Here is a 16672-nt window from a genome sequence, read left to right as displayed (position 1 = left end):
GAATAAATAGAAAATAGCAGATATCACAGAGATTAAAGAATGTTGACCAAATAAAAAGAATGCTAGAGGCACACAATACCAGATTTGAAGAGACAGAAGAAAGAATAAGTGATATAGAGGACAGGATAATTGACTTCAGACACTCAAAACAGCAAATGGCAAAAAAAGATGGAAAAAATTGAACTAGAACTCAGGGAAATGATATACAAAGCAAAGTGCACAAATATAAGAATCACTGGTGTCCTGGAGGAGAAGAGAGGAGTAAAGGGCTAGGGAGAGTAGTTGAGGATATAATGGGGATAACTTCTAGACCCTCATAAAGGACATAAATATACAAGTCAAAGAAGTCCAATGAACTCGAAACACAATAAATCCAGACAGACCTTCCCCAAGGCACATACTAATCAGTCTGTCAAATGTTGAAGAGAAGCAGAAAATCCTGAAAGCAGCAAGAGAAAAACAATCAACTACATACAAGGGAAACCAAATAAGGCTGTGTTCATATTACTCAACTAACACCCTGGAGGTGAAAAGGCAGAGGTATGATATATTCAAAATCCTGAAAGAGAAAGACTTCAAGCCAAGAATTCAGTACTCAGCCGAACTGTCCTTCAGAATTGAGGGAGAGATTAAAGTTTTCACAGACAAAGAAGTCCTGAAAGAATTTGTCAACAAGAGACTAGCCTTACAAGAAATACCAAAAGGAATTCTTCCAGCTGCAAAATAAAAAGACAGGAGAGGGGGGTCTAGAGGAAGGTCCAGAATTGAAGAGTACCACTAGAGGTAATTTACAGACTACAAAAAGAAAGGGGGAAAAGTCTATATAGATCTGACAAATATGACAAATGTAATTAAAATGATAAGATGATAGAATCAAGAAATGCCTCTTCAGTAATAACCTTGAATATCAATGGGCTAAATTTACCAATTAAAAGATACAGATTGGCAGAATGGATTAAGAAACATAATCCAGGTATATATTGCTTACAAGAGACTCATGTTATACACAAGGATACAAATAGATTGGAAGTGAAAGGATGGAAAAAGATTTTTCCATGCAAGTTTTAACTAAAAAAAAATAAAAAAGCAGGAGTAGCTGTACTAATATCGGACAAAAGAGAATTTAAATGTAAAGACATTATAAAAGACAAACAATGACACTACATACTAATTAAAGGGTCAATTCACAAGAAGATATAACAATCATAAATGTTTATGCTCCCAGTTAAGGAGCTCCAAATTACATGAGACAAACATTGGCAAAATCAAGGGAGCAAGAGATGTTTCAACAATAATAGTAGGAGACATCAATACACCACTCTCCTCTATAGATAGAACAACCAGACAGAACATCAACAAGAAATAGAGAAGTTAAATAACTTGATAAATGAATTAGACATAACAGACATATATAGGTCATTGCACCCCAAAGTGCAAGGATATATGTTCTTCTCTGGTGCTCATGGAACATTCTCCAAGGTAGATCTTATACTGGGGCACAAAACAAGTCTTTATACATTTAAAAACATTGAAATTATTCAAAGCACTGTCTCTGATCACAATGTGATGAAGCTGGATCTCAATAACCACCAAAGACCAAGAACATTCACAAATATATGGAGATTAAATAACACACTCTTAAACAAACAGTCTTTTCTTCTGGGTCAAAGAAGAAATGACTACATAAATCAGTAGCTATCTGGAGATAAATGAAATGGGAATACAACTTATCAGTAGTTATGGGATGTGGCAAAAGCTGTGCGGAGAGGAAAATTTATTGTCTTAAATGCCTATATTAAAAAGCAAGAAAGAGCAAAACTCAAGGACTTAAGAGCACACCTGGAGGAACTTGACAAACTAACCCCAAAGCAAATAGAAGAAGTGAAATAACAAAGATTAAAGCAGAGATAAATGAATGGGAGAACAAAAGAACAATAGAAAGAATCGATAAAACAAAAATTGGTTATTTGAGAAAATCAACAAAATTCATGGGCCATTAGCAAGACTGACAAGAAAAAAAGAGAGAGGATGCAAATAAACAAGATTAGATATGAGAAGAGGTGCATCACCACAGACCCTGAAGAAATAAAAGAAATCATAAGAGGATACTATGAACAACTATACACTAACAAACTAGACTTCTTAGATGAAATGGACAAATTCCTGGAAACAAATAAACAAGCTACACTGACTCAGGAAGAAATAGAAGATCTCAATCACAAGTAAAGAGATTCAATCAGTCATCAAAAATCTTCCTGCAAAGAAAAGCCCAGGGCCAGATGGCTTCACAGGGGAATTTTAACAAACATTCCGGAAAAAGATAACACCAATCCTGCTCAAACTTTTCCAAAAAATTGAGGAAAAATGAACTCTGTCTAACTCATTTTATGAAACTATTATCATTTTAATACCAAAATGGGTAAAGATGCTATAAGAAAGGAAAACTACAGACCAGTCTCTCTAATGAACATAGATGCAAAAATTCTCAATAAAATATCAGCAAATCAAATCCAACAGCAAATTCAAAGAATTATACAACATGACCAAGTTGGGTTTATACCAGGAATGCAAGGATGGTTCAACACAAGAAAATCAATTAATGTAATGCACAGGACATTGGCAAATCAAAAGGGAAAAATCTCATGATCATCTCAATTAATGCTGAAAAAGCATTAAACAAAATTCAGCATCTTTTTCTGATTAAAGCACTACAAAAGATAGGAATCAAAGGTAACTACTTCAATATGATAAAAAGAACATATGAAAAACCAATAGCCAGTATCATACTCAATGGAGAGAGACTAAAAGCTTTCCCACTAAGATCAGGTACAAGACACAGATGCCCACTGTCACCATTATTATTAAACATTGTACTAGAAGAGCAGTCAGGCAGGGCAAAGAAATAAAAGGCATCCAAATTGGAAAGGAAGAAGTAAAACTCTCATTATTTGCAGATGATATGATACTATGCATGGAAGATCCTGAGAAATCTACAGCAAAGTTACTTGAGCTAATAAACAAATTCAGCAAGATGATGGGATATAAAATGAATGTGCAAAAATCAGTAACATTTCTATACACAAGCAATGACCTAGCTGAGGAGTCAGTTAAGGGAAAAATTCCATTCAAAATAGCAACTAAAAGAATCAAGTACTTAGGAATGAACTTAACTAGGGATGTAAAGGATTTGTACACAGAAAGCTACATAACATTGCTAAAAGACATCAAAGGAGATCTAAATAGGTGGAAAGGCATTCCCTGCTCATGGATAGTAAGGCTAACTATAGTTAAGATATCAATTCTCCCCAAATTGATCTACAGATTCAACATAGTACCAATCAAAATTCCAACAACCTACTTTTGAAGATTTGGAAAAGTTAACTACCAAATTCATCTGCAAGGGAAAGAGAGCCTTCAAAAACACAGGAACAAAGTGGGAGGATTAACACTCCCTGACTTTAAAACCTATTATAAAGCCACAGTGGTCAAACAACATGGTACTGGCACAAAGATTGACCCATAGCATTGAACCAAGAGTGCAGAAATAGACCACCAAATCTATGGTCAACCGATTTTTGACAAGGCCCCAAAATCCTCTAAACTGGGACAAAATTGTCTTTTCAATAAATGGACATTGGAAGAACTGGTTATCAATAGCCAAAAGAATGAAATAAGACCCCTATCTTACACCCTACCAAAAATTAACTCAAAGTGGATCAACCACCTAAATAATAGAACCACCACCATAAAGCTTTCTTCTACCATCTAGAAAAAAATGTACAGAAACATCTTCAAGACCTAATAATAGGAGGTAGCTTCCTAAACTTTATAACCAAAGCACATGCAACAAAAGGAAAAATAGATAAATGGGAACTCCTCAAAATCAAATGTTTCTGCACTTCAGAAGACTTTGTCAAAAAGGTGAAGAGGCAGCCAATTCAATGGGAGAAAATATTGGGAAACCACATATCTGACAAAAGTTTGATTTCCTGTATATACAAAGAAATCATACAACTGAACAACAAAAGAACAAACAACCCAATTATAAAATGGGTAAAGATTTGAAAAGGCATTTTCTGAAGAGCAAATACAGATGGCTCAAAAGCACAAAAAGAGATGTTCATTTTCATTGGCTATAAGGGAAATACAGATCAAGACTACAATGAGATGCCATCTCACACCTATGAGAATGGCTGCTATTAAACAAACAGGAAACTATAAATGTTGAAAAGGATGTGGAGAAACTGGGACACTTATGCACTTCTGGTAGGAATGTATAATGGTGCAGTCACTATGGAAGACTGTTTGGCAGTTCCTTAGGAAACTAAATATTGAGTTGCCCTGTGATCCAGCAAATAGCACTACTTGATATATGCCCAGAAGAGCTGAAAGCAATGACACAAACAGACATTTTCACACCAATGTTTATAGCAGCATTATTCGCAATTGCCCAAAGATGGAAACAAACCAAATGCCCATCAAGGTACGAGTGGATCAACAAAATGTAGCATATACATACAATGGAATGTTATGCAGCAGTAAGACAAAATGACATTCTGAAGCACAAGACAAGATGGATGAGCCTTGAGGACATAATGCTGGGTGAAGTTATCCAGACCCAAAAGAATAGATACTGTATGAATCCACTTTTATGAAAAGCATAAAGGTATAATCAGAGGTTTATAATACAGAATATAGGGGACTTAGAGACACATAGAAGCTAGAGATGGGTGAACCGTTAGCTAATGAGGTTAAACTCCAATATAAGGGAATAGAAAGGAGTGACGGTGGTTCTCTAGTGGGTCTGTAAGTAATATTACCATATTGAAGATGAGCAAGATTGAAAAGGTTTGTATAGACCTACATGCCCCACTGATTAACACTAGAAATAAGAATTCTCACAAGAATTACTTCAAAGATATGATTCTTGTACAAAGAAAGTTTAAGTCCACAGTACAGGGGGAAACTGCTATTGAAAGCTATGAGCTATGTTCAGAAGGAAACCATCAGCACTACCACAGCAACAATAGAGGTAAATAATGGGAGGAGGGGCAAGAGTTAAGGGGAGATTTACATTTCCTATTTGGTGAGGGTGTGTTTATTGTTTTTTTTTTTTTTCTTGGGAACAATGAAATTATCTTAAATTGAGAATGTAGATGGACTGTGGACTTTGAGCCTTTTACATGATACCTGATTAATGCAGGTGTCTGAAGAATGCAGTGATGGAGAAGTAGATTGGCCAATGAAGGTTGTGCTGCTACAAAAAAAGAACAAAGTCATGAGGCATGCAATGATATGAGTGAACATGTGGGCCATTTGGTAAGACAAAATAAGCCAGAAACAAAAGAACGAGAATGGTTTGGTCACCTTTAGAAAATGCTTATAAGAAAACAGGGGCCTAGATCGTAAGCTTTTAGAGCAGACACATTAAGTCTGGAGTAGTGATTATTATTTCTGGATTTTGGGAGGCTGTTTTATATATATAACATGATAGTTAGATATAGGAATGAAGCCAAACAGGCTGGGATTAAAGTTATTCAGAACATAGGGGTAAGGAAGACAGTGTCTATGTTTTAGAAACACACATGGAAGAAAGGTTTATTTGATCTAGAACTGAAATTTTCTGTAGTGCACAATCTAATTCAACCTATCTGTATGGATCATTTGAACAATTGAAACACAGGGAGCACAGAATGCAAAAAAGTTCCTTTAATCCTATATAGATTATTGTAATGCCTGGATACATCCTAGAGTATATTAAGCAGATAATCAAAAAGTATTGGCAAAGCCCCCTGAGAGAGGGGAGAAAAATATGGAAATATTAAACCTTACCATCAGGAAATTCTCTGATATTGTATCAAACTTTAGGGACACCCATATCAATAGGCCATGCCCTTGATCAGGAGGCTTACTCTTGTAAAGCTTAAAACTGGTAATAGGAGGCAGTTTCCTAGATCTTATACCCAAAGCACGACCATTGAAGAAAGAAATAGATAAATGGGAACTCCTCAAAATTAAACACTTTTGTACATCAAAGAACTCTGTCAAGAAAGTAAAAAGGCAGGCTACCCTACATGGGACATGACATCCTGGGGTGAAAGTCTCCCTGGCAACATGGGAGATGATTCCTAGGGATGAATCCAGACCTGGCACTGTAGGATCAACAATTCTATCCTGACCAAAAATGGGAAAAGAAGTGTACTTAATAAAGTATCAGTGGCATAGAGGGTTCGAATAGAGTCGATAGGCTACCCTGGAGGTTGCTCTTATGTAAGCTTCAGTTAGCCCTTGCTAACCTGCCAACCCCCAACCAAGACTATTGCAGCCAATCCTAAAGAACATCTAGGGCAATATATAACATTCCACAAGGGTTCCAGGCACTAGAATAACTTTCCAGAAACCTACGACCTCCAGATGGGTCCCTGGTCCAGACAAGTCCCAAAACCTAGTCCACTAGCCTATTTTTAATGCCCTCTACTGTGTCACTACTGACCCAGCACTTAATGTCCAGAGCACACATTACTAATTTGTCATAACATTCTTTGTTACTGAACTTAAAAAATGTATCAGAATTCTTATTAACAATGCACTCCTTAAGGATAATTGTAATTTGGTTTTGAACACCCTTGAAAGAAAATAAATTTTCCAAGAATACTTTCACCAAGGCATTGTATTATGATTACTTATATATGGGAAACACCCAAACAAAATTTGAGCCCAAACTTCTTCTCTTTTTTGTTCCCTTTACCTCTAAAGTTCCATTTCCCTTATCTATAAAATGTCAATATCGGCACTCATACAGTTATTAGGATTAAATGAAAAAAATCATGCACAAAAGAACCTACCATTGTTTTTGTCAGGATTAAAACTTGATAAAGGCGGCGGGAGCCGGGCTTGGGTAGGAACTTCTGTGTGTGACTGAGCATGTTTGAAGTCGATTTCGGAACACGGCTCATTTGTGTGACTGTGCGACAGTGTGTCTGTGTGAGAATGTTTCTCAGGTGTAAAGCTGCCACTGCTGTGGGCAGCCCATTTTTACCAGACTGTTAGGACGGAGAAATAGCCTTTGAGTTTATCTGACTTCCGGAGAAGATGGCAGCTTAGTAAGACGCGAGGATCTTAGTTCCTCCTCCAGAACAGCTACTAGGGGAGTAGAAGCGATACAGAACAGCTCCAGGAACCACAACAGAGATCAAAAAGACAGCATACCCCATCCTGGAACGGCTGATTGGCTGAGAGAACCCGCTCTGGCGAGATCGCCGAGGGGCGCGGGGTTCCCCGGGCAGGGCAGCAAGTGGCCGGAGTCCCTTGCTTCCTCCTTCCCGGGCCAGCTGGCAGAATTGGGCAGGCGGTCCCCTCAAGCCGCGGCAGCTGGCGCCCCCACCACATGCGGCCCCCCAGACCAACTGAGAGAATTAGATCAGAAATCCCCAGGCCGCGGAGAATGGTGACCGGGGGGGCCCCTTCCAAACACATGACTCCCTGGTCCCACTGGGAACGGTGCACTCTCCCGGGCCGCGGCAGCTGGCGCCATGCTTGGCACCCCGGGCCGACTAGGAAATTCGGACGGGCGCGCTCACGGGCTGCGGCAGCTGGCGACCCTCCCCGCGTTCGGACCTCTGGGCCGGATGGCACTCTTCCAAGCCGCTTCGGCTGGCAAACCCCCCCCCCCCGCCACGGCGAGAGTTTTCCAAAGTTAAAGGACCCACAGCACCTTTTCCTGGTGGGACCCGCAGACAAACGTGTGGGTCCAAAGTTAAAGGACCCACAGCACCTTTTACTGGTGGGACCCGCAGACAAACGTGTGCCACGAGCACCACCTACTGGGCAGGATAAGAAAAACAGAACCTAGAGATTTCACAGAAAAATCTTTCAACCTGTTGGGTCCAACACCAAGGGAAATCTGACTAAATGCCCAGACGCCAGCAGAAGATAATGGATCATGCTCAAAAAATTGAAAATATGGCCCAGTCAAAGGAACAAACCAATAGTTCAAATGAGATACAGGAGCTGAGAAAACTAATGCTGAATATACGAACAGAAATGGAAAACCTCTTCAAAAATGAAATCGATAAATTGAGGGAGGACATGAAGAAGACATGGGCTGAATAAAAAGAAGAAATAGAAAAATTGAAAAAACAAATCACAGAACTTATGGAAGTGAAGGATAAAGTAGAAAAGATGGAAAAAACAATGGATACCTACAATGATAGATTTAAAGAGACAGAAGATAGAATTAGTGATTTGGAGGATGGAACATCTGAATTCCAAAAGGAAACAGAAACTATTGGGAAAAGAAAGGAAAAATTTGAACAGGGTATCAGGGAACCAAGGACAATATGAACCGCACAAATATACGTATTGTGGGTGTCCCAGAAGGAGAAGAGAAGGGAAAAGGAGGAGAAAAACTAATGGAAGAAATTATCACTGAAAATTTCCCAACTCTTATGAAAAACCTAAAATTACAGATCCAAGAAGTGCAGCGCAACCCAAAGAGATTAGACACAAATAGGCGATCTCCAAGACACTTACTAGTTAGAATGTCAGAGGTCAAAGAGAAAGAGAGGATCTTGAAAGCAGCAAGAGAAAAACAATCCATCACATACAAGGGAAACCCAATAAGACTATGTGTAGATTTCTCAGCAGAAACCATGGAAGCTAGAAGACAGTGGGATGATATATTTAAATTACTAAAAGAGAAAAACTGCCAACCAAGACTCCTATATCCAGCAAAATTGTCCTTCAAAAATGAGGGAGAAATTAAAACATTCTCAGACAAAAAGTCACTGAGAGAATTTGTGACCAAGAGACCAGCTCTGCAAGAAATACTAAAGGGAGCACTAGAGTCAGATACGAAAAGACAGAAGAGAGAGGTATGGAGAAGAGTGTAGAAAGAAGAAAAGTCAGATATGATATATATAAAACAAAAGGCAAAATGGTAGAGGAAAATATTATCCAAACAGTAATAACACTAAATGTTAATGGACTGAATTCCCCAATCAAAAGACATAGACTGGCAGAATGGATTAAAAAACAGGATCCTTCCATATGCTGTCTACAGGCAACACATCTTAGACCCAAAGATAAACATAGGTTGAAAGTGAAAGGTTGGGAAAAGATATTTCATGCAAATAACAACCAGAAAAGAGCAGGAGTGGCTATACTAATATCCAACAAATTAGACTTCAAATGTAAAACAGTTAAAAGAGACAAAGAAGGACACTATATACTAATAAAAGGAACAATTAAACAAGAAGACATAACAATCATAAATATTTATGCACCGAACCAGAATGCCCCAAAATACGTGAGGAATACACTGCAAACACTGAAAAGGGAAGTAGACACATATACCATAATAGTTGGAGACTTCAATTCACCATTCTCATCAATGGACAGAAAATCTAGACAGAGGATCAATAAAGAAATAGAGAATCTGAATATTACTATAAATGAGCTAGACTTAACAGACATTTATAGGACATTACATCCCACAACGGCAGGATACACCTTTTTCTCAAGTGCTCATGGATCATTCTCAAAGATAGACCATATGCTGGGTCACAAAGCAAGTCTTAACAAATTTAAAAAGATTGAAATCATACACAACACTTTCTTGGATCATAAAGGAATGAAGTTGGAAATCAATAATAGGTGGAATGCCAGAAAATTCACAAATACGTGGAGGCTCAACAACACACTCTTAAACAACGAGTGGGTCAAAGAAGAAATTGCAAGAGAAATTATTAAATACCTCGAGGCGAATGAAAATGAAAACACAACATATCAAAACTTATGGGATGCAGCAAAGGCAGTGCTAAGAGAGAAATTTATTGCCCTAAATGCCTATATCAGAAAAGAAGAAAAGGCAAAAATGCAGGAATTAACTGTCCACTTGGAAGAACTGGAGAAAGAACAGCAAACTAATCCCAAAGCAAGCAAAAGGAAAGAAATAACAAAGATTAGAGCAGAAATAAATGAAATTGAAAACATGAAAACAATAGAGAAAATCAATAAGACCAGAAGTTGGTTCTATGAGAAAAGCAATAAGATTGATGGGCCCTTATCAAGATTGACAAAAAGAAGAAGAGAGAGGATGCAAATAAATAAGATCAGAAATGGAAGAGGAGACATAACTACTGACCTCACAGAAATAAAGGAGGTAATAACAGGATACTATGAACAACTTTACACTAATAAATACAACAATTTAGATGAAATGGATGGGTTCCTAGAAAGACATGAACAACCAACTTTGACTCAAGAAGAAATAGATGACCTCAACAAACCAATCACAAGTAAAGAAATTGAATCAGTCATTCAAAAGCTTCCTAAAAAGAAAAGTCCAGGCCCAGACAGCTTCATATGTGAATTCTATCAAACATTCCAGAAAGAATTAGTACCAACTCTCCTCAAACTCTTCAAAAAAATCGAAGTGGAGGGAAAACTACCTAATTCATTCTATGAAGCCAACATCACCCTCATACCAAAACCAGGCAAAGATATTACAAAAAAAGAAAACTACAGGCCAATCTCTCTAATGAATATAGATGCAAAAATCCTCAATAAAATTCTAGCAAATCGTATCCAACAACACATTAAAAGAATTATACATCATGACCAAGTAGGATTCATCCCAGGTATGCAAGGATGGTTCAACATAAGAAAATCAATTAATGTAATACACCATATCAACAAATCGAAGCAGAAAAATCACAGATCATCTCAATTGATGCAGAGAAGGCATTTGACAAGATTCAACATCCTTTCCTGTTGAAAACACTTCAAAGGATAGAATACAAGGGAACTTCCTTAAAATGATAGAGGGAATATATGAAAAACCCACAGCTAATATCATCCTCAATGGGGAAAAATTGAAAACTTTCCCCCTAAGATCAGGAACAAGACAAGGATGTCCACTATCACCACTATTATTCAACATTGTGTTGGAGGTTCTAGCCAGAGCAATTAGACAAGAAAAAGAAATACAAGGCATCAAAATTGGAAAGGAAGAAGTAAAACTATCACTGTTTGCAGACTATATGATACTATATGTCGAAAACCCAGAAATATCCACAAAAAAACTACTAGATCTAATAAATGAGTACAGCAAAGTAGCAGGTTATAAGATCAACATTCAAAAATCTGTAGCATTTCTATACACTAGTAATGAACAAGCTGAGGGGGAACCAAGAAACGAATCCCATTTACAATTGCAACTAAAAGAATAAAATACCTAGGAATAAATATAACTAAAGAGACAAAAAACCTATATAAAGAAAGCTACAAAAAACTGCTAAAAGAAATCACAGAAGACCTAAATAGATGGAAGGGCATACCGTGTTCATGGATTGGAAGACTAAATATAGTTGAGATGTCAATCCTTCCTAAATTGATTTACAGATTCAATGCAATACCAATCAAAATCCCAACAACTTATTTTTCAGAAATAGAAAAACCAATAAGCAAATTTATCTGGAAGGGCAGGGTGTCCTGAATTGCTAAAAACATCTTGAGGAAAAAAAACGAAGCTGGAGGTCTCGCGCTGCCAGACTTTAAGGCATATTATGAAGCCACTGTGATCAAAACAGCATGGTATTGGCATAAAGATAGATATATTGACCAATGGAATCGAATAGAGTGCTCAGATATAGACCCTCTCATCTATGGACATTTGATCTTTGATAAGGCAGTCAAGCCAACTCACCTGGGACAGAGCAGTCTCTTCAATAAATGGTGCCTAGAGAACTGGATATCCATATGCAAAAGAATGAAAGAAGACCCATCTCTCACACCCTATACAAAAGTTAACTCAAAATGGATCAAAGATCTAAACATTAGGTCTAAGACCATAAAACAGTTAGAAGAAAATGTAGGGAGATATCTTATGAAACTTACAATTGGAGGCGGTTTTATGGACCTTACACCTAAATCAAGAGCACTGAAGAAGGAAATAAATAAATGGGAGCTCCTCAAAATTAAACACTTTTGTGCATCAAAGAACTTCATCAAGAAAGTAGAAAGACAGCCTACACAATGGGAGACAATATTTGGAAACGACATATCAGATAAAGGTCTAGTATCCAGAATTTATAAAGAGATTGTTCAACTCAACAACAACAACAAAAAGACAGCCAACCCAATTACAAAATGGGAAAAAGACTTGAACAGATACCTATCAGAAGAGGAAATACAAATGGCCATAAGGCACATGAAGAGATGCTCAATGTCCCTGGCCATTAGAGAAATGCAAATCAAACCACAATGAGATATCATCTCACACCCACCAGAATGGCCATTATCAACAAAACAGAAAATGACAAGTGCTGGAGAGGATGCGGAGAAAGAGGCACACTTATCCACTGTTGGTGGGAATGTCAAATGGTGCAACCACTGTGGAAGGCAGTTTGGTGGTTCCTCAAAAAGCTGAATATAGAATTGCCATATGACCCAGCAATACCATTGCTGGGTATCTACTCCAAGGACTTAAGGGCAAAGACACAAACGGACATTTGCACACCAATGTCTATAGCAGCGTTATTTACAATTGCAAAGAGATGGAAACAGCCAAAATGTCCATCAACAGACGAGTGGCTAAACAAACTGTGGTATATGCATACAATGGAATATTATGCAGCTTTAAGACAGAATAAACTTATGAAGCATGTAATAACATGGATGGACCTAGAGAACATTATTCTGAGTGAGTCTAGCCAAAAACTAAAGGACAAATACTGTATGGTCCCACTGATGTGAACCGACATTTGAGAATAAACTTGGAATATGTCATTGGTAACAGAGACCAGCAGGAGTTAGAAACAGGGTAAGATAATGGGTAATTGGAGCTGAAGGGATACAGACTGTGCAACAGGACTAGATACAAAAACTCAAAATTGGACAGCACAATAATACCTAATTGTAAAGTAATCATGTTAAAACACTGAATGAAGCTGCATCTGAGCTATAGGTTTTTTGTTTGTTTGTTTGTTTTTTACTATTATTATTACTTTTATTTTTTTCTCTATATTAACATTCTATATCTTTTTCTGTTGTGTTGCTAATTCTTCTAAACCGATGCAAATGTACTAACAATGATCATGCATCTATGTGATGATGTTAAGAATTACTGATTGCATATGTAGAATGGTAAAAAAAAAAAAAAACTTTGTTAAAAAAAATACTGGCAAATTAATGTCTGGGTGATGATTTTTCGTTTTTGCTATTTTGTATATTAGAGGTATCCGCACTTCAAAAATACAATAAAAAACATGAAAGTGGTCCCCTCAAAAAAAAAACTCGATGAAGGGTCATTTTTATCTTCCTAACTAGCCAGTTTTCTGGTCACTGTCTGCAGTATCATGAGTGTATTTTAGCCACATGAACATTAAAAAAAACAGAAAATAAAATCTGGTGATGGTTTGGATCTCCCCTGATGGTAATCTGTGGGATTGGTTATATTCGTTTTGATGATTCCTTCCAGAAAGGGAAGCCAGAAAGCAGATAGATGAGTTTACAAAAACGGATGGTGAGAGGAGGTCTATGATGGGTCACTGGTCTACAACTTGATGCAAATGAAAGCATCATCATCATTATCATCACCACCACCACAACCACCACAGTGAACATTTATTGCAGGCTTACAAATAGGTAGGTAGTACACTAGCCATTTTGTACATGTTATTTTATGTACTCTTCTTAGAAATCCTAAAGGCATATTTTATAGACAAGAAAGCTGAGGCTCAAGGTGTTAAATAACTTGCCCAAAGCCATAACTAAGAAGTGAGAGCTGGGATTGAATCAAAAATAACTGAACTCATTTACATAATTAATAGAAAAGCTAAAACTGTAGTTCATTAAGCCAATATACTCCTACTGAGTGAGAAGAAAAAGAAGATGGACAAATGAAAAAAGAAGGACTTTAGAAGAACGGTTCCAGGTTAAAGGATGCCTGGTTAAATTGGAATTTCTTTTAAAAATAATTTTTTAGAATACATGTGTCCCAAATGTTGTTCATCTGAAATTCAAATTTAATGAAGCATCCAGTATTATTATTTGCTAAATCTGGCAACACCATTTAAGAAGAAAGAAGATTAAACAAAGAAGGTTTGACTGGTCATAGTATGTAAATAAGGAAAGTTTTCTGAAACCCATTAGGAGGGAAAAATTCAACATTATCTTGTCTAATGCAGGGCTGCATGAGCTCTTTATTTCAGAAGAAAAGATTACCCACAGAAGATGCAGAATTTTTCGTATTGTACTAGACAAGTTTCTCTAGAGAAACAGACCAACAGGAGATATCTGTAAATGAGATTTATAAAGGTGTCTCATGCAACCATGGACATGATAGAGCCCAAAATCCATAGGGCAGGCTGTGAAGCTGGCAGCTCCAATGAACAATCTTAACAAAGTCCACAGGAGAGACTCGCTGGCTGAAGAAGCAGTAAAAAGTCTCTCCTTCCTTAAAAGTCTTCCAACTGACTAGATAACTAGATGACTTAGTTGATCGTAGATGTAATCAGCCAAAGCTGCAATCAACTGATGATTTAATAAGTCAGCCTTCCATGAAATATCCCTGCAGCAACAGTTAGGCCAGTTCTTGCCTGAGCAGAAAATTGGGCACCATCACCTGGCCAAATTGACAACAGAACCTAACCATCACAGTCTATTCCTTGTTAACTTGGTTGCTATACACACCACCTTGAAACACGCTTAATTTCTAAGTAGAACACAATAACCAATATGTTTCACTTAACAATACTCATTGCCCTGAATATAACCAGAAACATACTACACTTCTCCAGAATAAGTTGCAAGTCCTTAGGTAACTTTCACTATTAAACTTGATATTCTGTAACTTAAATACTGTGACATGCACAATACAGTTTATGTCATATGATAAGAAGAAAAGATATTTGCTTTATGTGTAAATTTAAACATACTCATAGCAAAATAGGGAGGAAATATCACAGTCCTCATTTCTGCAACTGGTCACATGGTCGTGGGTCATTTTGTCACCACCTCCCTCCACTTCTCATTCCATGATCTTTCTATCCTCAGCAAGTATCGCAGTTGTTCTTGGTTCTTTGCCTGGTGGGGTGACCCAACTCCTCATTCCTGAAGTTTCTGGGCCATTGGTAATCTTGCCTGGATTGGGTTGCTGCAGTTTTCCAATGACTTTAATCACAGAGCATGGTAGCACTAAGATACTCCTAGGAGATCTCCTTTTTCATTCCAGGAACACTCTACTTTAGCTCCATTGTGTAGTTGCAATCCTATTTCCCCTTGATTGTCAGACTCAGTCACCCCAGACAGTACAGACCATGCCTGTAACTAACGTTGATGAGATTTTGTACTGTTTTTGACGTTGGATGGTGTGCCAGTTTGAAAGGATGTATGTTCCCTAGAAAAGCCATGTTTTAATCCTAATACCATTTTGTAAAGGCAATTGTTTCTTCTAATACCTATTCAGTGTGGAGAGCCGCCTCCCGGGTCAGGCCTAGTGGTCGCGCTGCAGCCTGCTCTAGAGTTCCCCCCGCCCATCGAGTGAGTCAAGATGGCGCCCGCATCCTGTTTCCGCGTATGACGTACGCGCCCACCAACCCTATCTTCCAATCACCTCTGTATACGTGGCACTAACCTATTGGGTTTGGGCACAGTATATAAGAGGTTACCCGGACAGGGTGGGTGGAGACGACCCACAGGGAGCCGTACCTGACGGCCGCATAGAGGTTGTTCCCCCGCGGGGTATCTTGTCCCGCGCGGAACCTGTAACAGAGAATGCAAGCTTAACTCCAGTAAAGGTCTGTGCTTACAACTGCTACGTGTCTTGGATCTGTGTTTCTCACCAGCGCGGATTTGTCTGCGTCTCTCTGTCTCTCCTCATTGTCTCACCCGCCGGCCGGGGGCTTGACGCTGAGCGAGAAGTCGCGGACAAGTGGTGGCCCGTACGGGGAACCCTTCTGCTGCCTTTCCCCGAGCTGGTGAGGACGTGCTTCTTGAGTTCGCAGCGGACTTCCCGCGCCTGATCACCGCGAGAAGGTGAGTACTTCTTATTACGTGAGAGTTAAGGCCCGCGGGCTTTCAGGTAGCCCCGGGGACTCGGAAGAGCTCTCCGAGTGATTAAAGTACAGTGCCGACTGCAAACATGGGGCAGTCCGGAAGTTTACCTTTGTTAGCTCCCTTAAAGACCCTTTTAGCGGACGGCTCCTGTGAAAGTGAGCCGCCCACTTGTAAGCCGCCAGAGTCTGGCGCTAGTTCAGACACCTCTGACTCAGAGTCAGATGGTGATGAGACCGAGGGTGCAGACGCGCCTCCGCTGATCGATTGGGGGAGGCCCCCTGTCTCACCCACGCAGCCTTCCGCCCCGCCAGCGACTGCTGCAGGGACGCGGCGGCTTCCGGTGAATGGTTTTGGTGATCTCGCCAAAAACCCTCACCACGGGCTCCCTCTGGTGGCCGAATTAGGTAATTACAGTGGCCCTCCTTTGCGAGACCCGGAACCCCTTACAGGCTGGTCGGGGGAGGGGCAGTTACAGCCGTACCCCCCGCCTGCGTACGCGAGCCCTCGAGACCTTACGTCACCAAGTGATGGAGGGAGACATTTCTGGAAATGGAACCCCTTTTCAGCCTTTAGACCTTTCGGGATGATGGGTGGTTGCCAGCCGCTTAAGCCA

This window comes from Tamandua tetradactyla, chromosome 24, assembly GCF_023851605.1.
Source record: "Tamandua tetradactyla isolate mTamTet1 chromosome 24, mTamTet1.pri, whole genome shotgun sequence".
NCBI lineage: Eukaryota > Metazoa > Chordata > Mammalia > Pilosa > Myrmecophagidae > Tamandua > Tamandua tetradactyla.
The sequence above is the reverse complement of the archived record's forward strand: the minus strand, read 5'-3'. Positions refer to the sequence as shown.